This window comes from Suncus etruscus, chromosome 14 (assembly GCF_024139225.1).
Source record: "Suncus etruscus isolate mSunEtr1 chromosome 14, mSunEtr1.pri.cur, whole genome shotgun sequence".
Classification (NCBI taxonomy): Eukaryota; Metazoa; Chordata; class Mammalia; order Eulipotyphla; family Soricidae; genus Suncus; species Suncus etruscus.
The window spans coordinates 54,983,649-54,993,673 of record NC_064861.1 but is presented as its reverse complement, the minus strand read 5'-3'; the positions used below and the strand labels follow the sequence as shown (position 1 = coordinate 54,993,673).

Below are 10,025 nucleotides of genomic sequence, written 5' to 3'. Positions count from 1 at the left end.
TGCCAATGTTTTAAATATGGTTTAAAAATACCTAATAAAGAAGAGTATAAGAAAGCAGATATTGTTGGCAGCATCAATTAATACAAATAAAAAGTACTCAAAAATCAAGAAGAATATTTGGAATTAAAATTCTCCATATCTCTGATGAAAAAAATACTAGAGAATTGGTTTAACCAAAGAGATGTTTTTTCTCCAGATATTGGGGTTTTCTTCTCTACATTTACTTGCTTTGGTGCATTCTAGTCATATACTTTTTCCTAAAAATTAAGTTAGAATTAACAGAATAAATAAAATTTAAAGGCTTAATACAATTTTTCTATCATCAGAAGGCTGATTTTTTTGTTTTGTTTGTTTTGGGGCCACACCCAGTGACACTCAGAGGTTACTCTTGGCTATGTACTCATATGGGATGTCGGGATTCGAATCACCATCCTTTTGCGTTTAAGGCAAATGCCTTACCGCTGTTCTATCTCTCAGGCTCCAATAGCAATGACTTTTGAGTATCTGTACCCTATGATGACTTCAAGGTTATGGTCCCTCTCTTTATGGTCATTGTTCCCAATGAATTTAGCGTTTGTTCTTTTTGCACATACCCCAGCTAAGGAAATTTATGTATGACGAACTAAACAGAAATGAAGGGAAATGCATTATAAATCACACACACACAAAACCCAAACTCAACTTTCACACATATATTTTAGAGAAGTTCACTTAATATATTTAAGTGAATTTCAATTTTTATTTCCTTTTTTTACTCTAAAATGTTTCAGCTATAATATAGTGCTGATATATTAACAGTAATCTTCACAAGTGTACTATGAAATGCATATGAAACTCTAAAAATAGCTACTTATTTTTTGAAAGAAATACAATGAGAATTACCAAAGAGAATGCTTGGTGATATAGACAGTAATGGTTCAGTCTTGATTTTGAATTGGAAAAAATAGATTCAACAGCTCATGAAAGCTTTTAAATTATTTTTTATCTACATCAACAGTGTTCATGGTGTACTCCTGGTTCTGCAGTGTGGGTCATTCCTGACTCGTTTTGGGAACCATATGAGATGCCAATAATTTAACCTGAGTTGGATGCATGCAAGCCAAACACCAAACCTCTCACTGTGCTACTCTGACCCCAACAATTGTAAGTTTTAAAAGAGAGTATTATTAAAAGAGAATATGTAAATTATTAACTTATGAGTTCTCTATCTTGACTAGGAACAAAATGTAATTTACGGGACTTGCTTTACACAAAGTCAACCCAATTATATCCAGTAAACCACCAAATATGTTTTTTTGAGAATCACTGTGAGACATCCCTGAACACAGAGCCAGGAGTAAGACTTAACACTGCCAGATGTGCCCTGCTCTTGCAACAAAATAAAATAAAATAAATTTAATTTCATAAAAATAGAAACAATAAATTAAATATACTTTCATTTCTGCCTTCTATTATACACATTCTACACTTGTTAGTAGACATGACTGCTATATTTTGATTAGTGCAGTTTTATTAGCTTAAACATATTTGCTGTAACTGACAAAACATTTTAAAGGACATTCATAAAATTAAATAGTCTAATATTTAAAGGTTTAAGCACAGAAGATTGAGGTGGTAATTCTAGCTATTATTTTTATAAGGCAACTGGCTTAAATCCATTACTGTAAAACCAAACGAAATCTGTTAACTACAGAATCAGTGGACCATATACTTAGTGTGCTCTGGAGACCAATTAGTTCTAACCCTTTAAAATATAGATCCATATTAATAATACTAATCCAAAAACACTGAAAAAATCAACTATAGTAACTTCTGGACGCAGTGAACAGTATGGTGGTGGACACAAGAAAAGGGACTAGATGTGGAAGGTATGAGAAGATTCTTTTTTGGTGGAAAGATAGAACATGACTAGAAGAAGTGATCACAATTATACACACATATATCATGTAAGTCTAGCACCATGATACCCAAAATTATACTGTAAACCAAAAGCAAATCAACAAAAATTTTAAATCTAACAGGCTATTTTATTCAACTAAAATGTACATTTACTGCACCTTACTGGGGACCAAAAATCTAAAGAACTAAACCACCCCAAGACACATCCTAGTCACAATGACAAATCCCACAGATAGAGACAGAATTCTGAAAACAGCAAGATCAAAAGGGGAAATTACATTCAAGCAAGCATCCTTGAGATTTACAGCAGACCTGTCACCAGAAACACTCAATGCCAGAAAGCAGTGGTGGGATATTGTGACAAGACTGAATGAAATGAATGCTTCACCTAGAATACTGTACCCAGCAAAACTCACTTTCCGGTTCAACGGAAGAATACATGGTTTCACAGACAAAAAACAGCTCAGAAACTTTATAGACTCAAAACCAGTCTTAAGAGAAAAACTGAAAGACCTAATTTAAAACAAGACTAACCAAAAGACACACCAAATTTCGATATAAAGATGGCATTAAATCCCAGGACAATTCTTTCTCTCAACGTCAATGGACTAAATGCACCAGTCAAGAGACACAGAGTGGCTAAATGGATCAAAAAACTCAATCCAACCTTCTGCTGCCTACAAGAAACACACCTGAATAGTCAGAACAAACATAGACTCAAAATAAAAGGCTGGAGAAAAATTATCCAAGCAAACAACACCCATAAAAAAGCTGGAGTGGCCATACTAATATCAGATAATGCAAACTTTATACTCAGGAAGGTTGTAAGGGACAAAGATGGACATTTTATATTAATCAAGGGGTATGTAGAGCAGGAAGAAATCACTCTCCTAAACATATATGCACCAAATGAGGGGCCAGCAAAATATTTAAAACAACTGTTGACAAATCTGAAAAACAATATCAATAACAACACAATAATTGTGGGGGACCTCAGCACTGCTTTGTCAACATTGGATAGGTCAACCAGACTGAAACCCAACAAGAATATACTAGACCTGAGGAGAGAAATGGAAGAAAGAGGCCTAGTGGATATATATAGGACACTCCATCCCCAGAAACCTGGATACACATTCTTCTCCAATGTACATGGGACATTCTCCAGGATAGACTACATGCTGGCACATAAAACATACCTCCATAAGATCAAGAGGATAGAAATTTTGCAGACTACCTTCGCTGACCACAAGGCTCTGAAATTATTTGTGAATTCCAAAGGGACTCAGAAGAACTTGTATGTATAGTTCTTTTAGTTTCTAGTCAGTAACTGACATGTAGTACCTTATAACACCGAGCAGGAGTCAAGAAGTACAACTAACTTACTTTTTTTTTTAAAATAAACTGTTTCCATTTGGATTGTACATCAGTAGCTCGATCTTGGATGTGATGCCTCATGGGCATCATTTAAAACGACAAGTCTAAAAGTAATGACTCTCCTTCTGTCTATCCCCAGAACAGCAAAAGAATCCCACATCTGTTCCCCAGTTTTGCTTGATTAATAAAGATGTGCAAAATAAGAACTATTCCTTATCAATGTGAAATGACAATCAGGGGCTCAAAAATACCAAATAAAATATGAACAAAGCAAAATCATTTCCTCAGTGCAAAAAAGGCTCATTACTTCTACCACTGTTTACAAATGATAATCTCTAATTTTGAAGGAGCATAATTTAGCTTAGTTACAAAATCCCTTTTCTCCTTAATTTTGAAATCGAAAGGATACAGTATTTTGTTAAATTCACAAGGATTTTGGGGAAATCAAGAAAAGTACTAGAAGTAACATACAGTCATTGATGGAGAGTACAGGAACTTTTGTGGTGTAAGGTGCAATACATTCACATGAAAAACAAAGATGAAAATACTACTATAAATATATTACTTAAGCTACAATAATAATTTTAAAATGAGAAAAAACTGAAAATTACAATAATACACATGGAGGCAGAGAGATAGTACATTGATAGGGTAATTACCTTTATACACCATCTACCCGGTTTCAATACCCACCATTCCAATGGACCATTCCATGGTCCCTGAACACTTCCAAGAGTGATTTTTGGTTCAGAGCCAGGAGTAACACCTGAGTACTTCTGGGTGTGGTCCAAAACAAACATAGGAAAATATGTGTTCTGAAATAGTCTACCAACAATTACACATATAATTCATTTTCTTTCTGTCTTGATTTATTTTCTTTTCTGTCCTTCTCCTTCCTAGGCATCCCCCATTTACTACATTTCCTCATCCACTTATTCCAAATACCACACATAAAAGAGATCATTCTGTGTTTTTTTTTCTGGATGAAGCAATGATTTGTTTTTTCATCATTTTTGTTACATTATAAAATTGAATGGTGTACAGTATGTAATAATAACTGAGATTTGGGTAACCAGTATTTATGAATATAAAATGAACCTTCCTCTTTTATCAAGTTATTATTCATCATCATGTGAATTTACATTCATTTAGTCATGAGTTGAACTGTTTTTGTATTTTATTGCTTTTGCTATCACTTTTTTTCCTTTATTTAAACATCTTGATTACAAATATGATTGTGATTAGGTTTCAGTCATGTAAAGAACAACCCCCTTTACCAGTGCAACGGAATATCCCACCACCAATGTCCCAAATCTCCCTCCATTCTACCCCACCCCCACTTGTACTCCAGACAGGCTTTCCAGTTCCCTCATTCATTCACATGATTATGGTAGTTCTCCATGTCGTTATTTCTATAACTGCACTCACCACTCTTTGTGGTAAGCTTCATAAAGTGAGCTGAAAGTTCCAGCCCTCCTCTCATTGTCTCTGAGGATTGTTGCAAAAATGACTTTTATTTTTCTTAAAACCCATAGATGAGTGAAACTATTCTGTGTGTCTCTCTCTCCCTCTGACTTATTTCACTCAGCATGATAGATTCCATATTATACAGCTATCTGGAGAGATGAAGTCATGAAATTTTCCTATACAAGGATGTACATGAAATCTGTGTTTGTCTTTATTTTTCTTGTTTACTTGACAATATGATATCATCCAGTTTCAACCAGGTTACAGCATATTATATGATTGTTTCTTGCAGCTGCATAGTTCCATTGTGTATCTGTACCATAGTCATAATCTATTCAACTGGCATTGGACCCCTAGGGGTTGGTTCCATGTCTTAGCTATTGTATTAACTTCAGTAATAATTAATGTTGTTCAGATATCATTTTAAATGAATTTTTTTAATTTTTAATTTTTTATTATGATAACAAAGATGCAAAGAAAGAGGACAAGGTAAAGTTATAGTGGGAAGACAATCACCCATAAACAGAATTCTCAGAAGAAATCCCCTTGCTGACACCGTCATTTTGAACTTTCAGCCAAAAAACATTAAGAAAAATAAAACGAACTCATGCACAATTACTTTGTCACTCAAGTCCCCAGATTGTAGTACATTATAACATTTCTTAGCAGTACCCAAAGCAATCTAAAGCCATAAAAGTTATGTAACTCCTTAAACATTGAAGGCATAGTATTTTTTACAGTTCCATGCACATGCATATTAGTTTAAGTTAACCTCAAAAGTTTGTGTGTGTGTGTTTTTTTTAAGGATTAGAGTCAAAGAAGCACAGTAAAAATGCTGTCAGAGTGGCAGTTGTTTTTTGCATAGGCCCACCAAAATATGGGAGACATGGAAAGGAAAAGCCTAAATACAAGAGACTTTACCACTTAAGTTTTCTGGCATAAGACAAACTCTAGGCTCCAGGCATACTAGGTTGTCCAATCCAAGTCAGTGTCTGTAGTGCCAATACACTTTTATTTTTCACACAGTTGCTTCTGTTGGTGTCAGGTTTCTGTATTAAAGATCCTGGTATCTGCATATCCTATATCGAAGTCAGGATGATGTGGAGTGTCCTCTAGTTTCACCTCATAATTAGAGGGCAATGCAGAGAGTCCTGTCCTGAAAGCAGGTCATTATTGTTAAGTCTTCTCAGTGTTAAGGGAAGTCTGTTTTGAGTAGGTTGATGTCAGAGCAGCGGTAGGATCTTCCCTGGTAGAAAATTGCTTCCAGGTGATGGATGTTATAGAGAACCTGGGTTGTTTTGTAGATGACTTCCCTGGTTCAGTAGTGAATGGAGAATGCCCATTTTTCTGAGGCCTGCGCCAGGTCATTATGTCTATGTTAGGATGTAAGGTCCCATTGCACTACAAGATTTGTGTGTTCCTATCTCTATTAAATAAAAACTTGTATGTATGTATGTATAGTATTTTTCCATTTTAATGTGCTATGCAAAAAGGAACAATGCCACGTGGTGTTATTGGCGCTTATGGGGGCTGCAAGAACAAGTACAACAATGCCTGTGACTTGGTTCAAACATATGCATTAAACTGAGGGACTCTTTTACCAGATTCCTTATTGAACAGCTCACAAGGAGAAGAACAGACAAAAAGTGGGGAAAATCGTCACTGTTTAAGAGAATATTTAGTAAGAGTTATAGCTGTCAAGGAAATAGACATAAAATATTCAAAAGACATATGTGTCCCTTTTATGTCTTTTGAAATAGTTGGGGGTTGTCAAATCTAGTGCACCACTTTGGTCTGTGAATTGGACTGTGCAGTACTGAAATTAAAAAGGGTAAATGTGGGGTAATGATGGTTGGGGGTGAGGAAGTTAAGGAGTAAAAATGAGCTTTGGAGGGGTGTGGGAAAGGCCAGAATACAAGATGGACATTCTCCATATACAAAACATACCTTAATGATAGGGAATACTATTAAGTACTGAGTGTAGATACTCAAAAGAGATATTCCTGGATTATGTTGTAGCTCAATTCTAAGTTTACTGAGAATTCTCCATAACATCTTCCATAGGGGTTAAAACATTCCCCACCTGCAGTGGATGAAAGTTCATAGAAAAAACCTTAATATTGAAGTCTGTGCTAAATCTCACCCAAATTATTATAATAGTACTTCTACATAATCCCAAAATTAAATCAAATTTTCATTGAGGTACATTTGAAAATATGAACGCAGTTTATTTCTTCCACCTTTTACACTAGTCTCTACACATATAAATATATATTTTGCAATTTAAATGGATGGCTGAGATTCAGGACACAGACATAATTATATTATTTTTTATAGAGGACAGTATGAACACAAATTATACAGTCAAGTTTACCATATTTGGGGAAATTGCAGGGGTCAGCACATTTAAATTCTAATTGATAAACCTCACCTAGGAAAACCACCTTCATGATTATGGTATTTCTTCTGCCAGTTAGGTATATCACTTTTGTCACAATTTATGCTAAAGCACTGATAATTTCATGAAAAAGCCATTATTATATAGACTTTATCTTGTATTACTATTTGGTGTAATGGTTTTGTTAGTTTTTTATAATAGCAGCCAGCGTAACAATTCTTATCCCAAGTTATTCAGGACTTCACTGCTCAAACACAGTGGGTAAAGTAGTGGACGTAAAGGAGCAGCCACAGAATTCTAGAACCCTCAGAGCAACCATGCTTTGGGGGGACCTTTGGAGAAGTACCTTTCATTAAAAATAAAACTCAGAGATAGCACAAAATTAAATGTATCTTTCTTAAAGACTACAAATCTATAGATTTATGAAACACAATGGAAGTATATTTATATAGATCACAGACCTTTAATGCAAACTTTTAAAACTTCTAGAAGATTATGTAGAATTATGTCTGGGTATCCTCATGTCATAATTTTTTTTTTACTGTGAGTTAAGACTTTAAAAAAGCTAAAGAAGGAATAAAAGTTTTAATTTGGGATTTTGATAGTGGGGTATATGGGACAGTGGCTTATATGGAAATCTACTTTCCTGGTAACTAATAACCCTAAATATATTTATTTAAAGGACAAGTGAGGAATAGAATAAAAAAAGGTAAAGCATGATGATAAATAGAATGAACAAAAACAAAAATCACTTTCTAAGTCACTTCCATGTATTACACAAATCACCTCAACACAAATTAGAAAGAATTATAAGGCTTTAACAACTCAGCTAGTAGGTTTTTTAAAAGGTAGACTAAATGTATTAAAAACTAGTGTAAAATCTTTTCATATTTAAGAGATTCTAAAATTCTTTGATTTGGCATCCTTTTAATTTTCAAGTTGTTTTTTAATCTTATCCTGGCAAAACATAAACAAAGCATACCTGTATATAAAAATATAATATGTAATATTAATATTCTAAAACCAGCAATTTTGGGGTTGGGCAGAGTAGGGTATTTGGCTTTTCATGCGGCCAATCCAGGTTCAATTCCCCAGCATCCCTTATGGTCCCTAGAGCCCTGCCATGACTGAATCCTGAGAACAGAACCAGGAGTTAGCCTTGGGACCTGTCAGTTGTGGCTTAATAAAATGGATATATTTTTTGATATTACTCAAATTAGTAGTTCAGGAAATATCTGAAACTTAGAAAGATTCTCATGAGAATGTAAAATATCATCTGAAATTTGGAACAATTAATTTCTTTTTTTATTGATAAACCATATAATCTCTGCAAGATTCTCTAGTACTTGTATGTACTATATTTGTTGGATAAAAATCTTGAAAATGAACCTTTGAAATAAAATCATCATTGGGATCATTGGGATGATCATTATAGGAATATCAACATTGGGATCATCAATTTAAATACTGAAATATTAATATCAACTGAATTCAAACTGGATATTTTAGCTTTAATTTGCACCATATTTATAGTTTTTCTGATCACTTATTAGTTTGTTAGAGAAAATCACAGTAATTGGCTAGACATTGCATTTATATTTTTATGTTTTGCTTATTATCAGGTCTCAAATAAAAATAAACTAATAAAATTATACAAACAAACAAAACTTTAAGCCCAAGAAATAAAATAATCAGTGATTAAAACATGAATAAAATACATTCTAGGAGGCAAAGGCAGGGGTGGGGAACTGGTGGAAGAAAATGGACACTGTAATGGATATTTGTTGAAACTTAACACGTCTAAAACCCAATCATAAGTACAGTTTTAATTTTATGGTAACTACACTTAAAGATAAAATAAACAATACTTGTTTTCTAATATAAAAAAACACAACTGAAATCAAAAAAGTGAAATTTTTTACCACACATTGCAAATAGGTCAAATAACAAAGTGTTCAAAAATGTCCTATGAGTTCTTTTGAAATTCAAACATTGTCTTTCCATAAAAAGTTTGTGAGAGAAATTTAGCTTGTTAAATGACCCAGAAAAATCCCCAGCCATGATCTTAAAGCAGAAGATAACTACCTGGGGCTTGTCCATCTCTGGTCAACAGGTGCCTTTATCATTAGTTAAGGCTCTGCCTTTATCATTAGTTAAGGCTCTGCATGTAGTTCACAAAAAAAGACCAGCTTGATTACATCTGCTACATTTAGAATCTGATTTTAAGTGACCACTTTTCATTGTGAGTTTATGAAATCTTTAGGAGAAACTGTGAAGGAATGCAATAAATTTGAGAAATAAAGCTGTCTCAAGCACCCCATAGATCCCAGTGGATATAATTTCAGAGAACTGAGTTACTGCTCAGGACAGCCAAGATATTTTTAATGCCCCTATGTATAGCCTAAGATTCTCTGATTTACTGTTCTAGAGGGAATAAAGTCTTCTGATTAATACAATGGGCAGGAGACAAAAACTACAAACAAAACGGGTGATTTCATTAAGACACTGTGTGTTGTTTGCCTTCCTGAATCTTTCAGAAACTTTATATCACTACATGCAGGTCTATTATTTCAATGATTCAAAAAGATGAAATACCAGAAAAAGAAATCAAAGCAAAGCATGTTACATAAAAAATGCAAACAATAAATAAAAGAAAGAAAGAAAGAAAAGAAAGTTATGTTGAGTTCTTTGGATATTCTGAAGGTCTAAAGGGCATAAACCCAACTGAAAAATGATATTTTATGTATTGTAAAGCATATTAAAAAATTCAAAAAACAAAAGAAAGTTCTGTTGAATTCTTTTGTTATTCTTGGAGATCTGAAAGGAATAAACCCAACAGAAAATGTTTATTTTAGAGCAGAATTCACTTATAATTTATCAGAAACAT

The 10,025-nt window shown here is 33.7% G+C and overlaps 1 pseudogene; it reads right to left on the bottom strand.

The window, feature by feature from the left end:
- Positions 1–7,079: 7,079 nt before the first annotated feature.
- LOC126028889 (uncharacterized) lies at positions 7,080–7,221 on the bottom strand (annotated as a pseudogene).
- Positions 7,222–10,025: the final 2,804 nt, after the last annotated feature.